Genomic DNA, 2,778 nt, shown 5'->3' on the forward strand with positions numbered 1-2,778 from the left:
CCTGGCTCTTAATGCATTGTTTTTCCTTCTGAAGCATCAGTGAGTGTTTGAACCTTGCAAATGAGGCCCTCAGTTGTCCTCAGTGTGAAAAGATGGATCTCAAAATAATACAGTCAGTTGACTACGTTTACATGGACACCAGTAATCTAATTAATGACCTTATTCTGAATAAGACAATAATATGATTAAGCTGTTTACATGAGTTGCTTTTAGAATATTCCTTTCATGTTCCCGTTTTACATGTTATAGTACATACATCGATTAATGACACACATCATTACGACGCTATCAGTTCATCTTCCTTATAGACTTTTGGATGTTTCGGTTTTAATTTTACGAAAGCTTGAAGTGGCTCTGGACATATGCAACAAATTTTTTAGAATGTGTGAGACAAATTTGTCGCATTTGTGCGAGTGCATGCTGTTCTGCTCCAAAGCGTCTGCTCCATACAGCGAGCGTTTAGAGCCAGTCAGTTTTTAGGGGGGAAAAAAAAAACACACGCAAGCAGTCACCGAAAGCCAGTTTAGTTTTACTTTTTTTGTTTTCATTTTGAAAACCCTGTTATCTTTGCCGTTTACCTCACATTACGCTTTGGAGTCTTTCTTTTATTCATTTTTTATTAATTAATTTGATTGCTCAGTGTTTGCATGCCCTGTAATAAATTGTTTAGTCGGCATATAACACAGCATGTGATGGAGTCCATGCCTCGTTTTATTAGTTTTTGTTAATAGATGCTATGTAAGCTAGTTTTATTTTATTGTTGTTATGCTGTTTAATTAAAAATAACAAATCCATCTTTTAAGAATTTGTTTTAATCTTAAAATTGATAGGTGTAGCCTATACATGTAAGCAAAACGTACTCGGTTACTAACGTAACCTCGGGGGACGTTCTAAAACGCTTAACGTGAAAAACGCTTAACGTGGCTTAACGTACGTAAAAAACGACCAGGAAACCCTAAATTTGTGTCAAACCTTACTTGGAACTAACACTAACTACTATCGAAAGAACGAGTCCTTATTCCATAGATAAAGTGAAGAATATCACGTTAAGCGTTTTCTCCCCCATAGAAGCCCATTATAAGGAAACAGCTTAACGTGGTTTAACTTCAGCAGCGACCAGGGAAGACCAAACTTCTGTCAAATTTTAGCTACTTATAATAAATACTTTCTGCTGTCAAAAGAACGAGCTCTTATTCAGCATATAAAGTAATCGCCCCCCAGGGAAGTCCATTAAAAAAACGCTTTAATGTGGCTTAATGAAGCTGAACGACCGGCAAAAAAAACAAATTTTGGTCAAACGTTACATATAATAAACACTGACACTGCAAGTATTTATTATGTATAACATCAGAAATTTGGTTTTAAGATACGTTAAACCACGTTAAGTTATTTCCTTATCTATAGGGGACGCTTAACGTGATTATATTCTCTTTTTATGCTGAATGAGATCTCATATTTTGACAGCAGCAAGTGTTTATTATATGTAACGTTTGACCAAAATTTGTTTTTTGCCGGTCGTTGTTCAGCTCCATTAAGCCACATTAAAGCGTTTTTTAAATGGACTTCTATGGGGGGCGATTACTTTATACAGTATGCTGAATAAGAGCTCGTTCTTTTGACAGCATAAAGTATTTATTATAAGTAAAATTTGACAGAAGTTTGGTCTTCCCTGGTCGCTGTTGAGGTAAGTTAAACCACGTTAAGCTGTTTCCTTATAATGGGCTTCTATGGGGGAGAAAACGCTTAACGTGATATTCTTCACTTTATCTATGGAATAAGGACTCGTTCTTTTGATAGTAGTTAGTGTTTGTTCCAAGTAAGGTTTGACACAAATTTGGGGTTTCCTGTTCGTTTTTTACGTACGTTAAGCCACGTTAAGCGTTTTTCACGTTAAGCGTTTTAGAACGTCCCAACCTCGGTTCTCTCAGAGAGGGAACGAGTACTGCGTAGCTTACGCTAGGGGGAAAATCCTTTCCGCGAGAGATATTGAAGCCAAAAAATTATCCTTAATTTTGTATTAATGTAAAACGCGTTGCCGCGGTGAGCAGACATAGGCGAGGCGTACTGCGTGCCTATTGGCTGCTCCGCAGCAACTGCAGCACCTATCGAGCGAGGCTTGGCGCGATGTCAGCTCCAATGAGAGCATTTCGCGCCTGATACGTCATCTCCCGCCGAAAGTGGCGTGATCCCAGCCTATAAATATCGCTCGCAGGTAGCTACACTCTGGTTTTTTCATCATAAAAGCGCCCAGAGCACACGCTTGCACGGCAAGGTACGCAGTACTCGTTCCCTCTCTGAGAGAACCGAGGTTACGTTAGTAACCGAGTACGTTCTCTTACGAGAGGTCTCTCCTACTGCGTAGCTTACGCTAGGGGAACGCCCTGTAAAACGCCGTGCATGCCAAGATCTGATACCATAGACCCTAGGGCCGTAGCCCGGGGTTCATACAGTTCTTAAACGTATAAGGGGATTAGTGCCCTAAACACACTGGCTCCTGGTGTATCCGGGCAGGTAAACGGCCTGGATAAACTTGGAACGTGGGTCTAGATATCTGCTAATATCTAGACCGACAGCAATTTGGCCTGTAGGGCAGGAACCTCCAGGTTGTAGAATCTTATAAATGTAGACGGAGAGGCCCAGCCTGCCGCCGTACAAAAATCTTGCAAGTCGATCCCACTCGACCAAGCCCACGACGAGGCCACGCCCCTCGTGGAATGTGCTCTGACACCCAGCGGGCATTGCATGCCCTTGGACTCGTACGCCAGTGCAATAGCATCC

The sequence above is a fragment of the Garra rufa genome, chromosome 23, assembly GCF_049309525.1.
Source record: "Garra rufa chromosome 23, GarRuf1.0, whole genome shotgun sequence".
Lineage (NCBI taxonomy): Eukaryota > Metazoa > Chordata > Actinopteri > Cypriniformes > Cyprinidae > Garra > Garra rufa.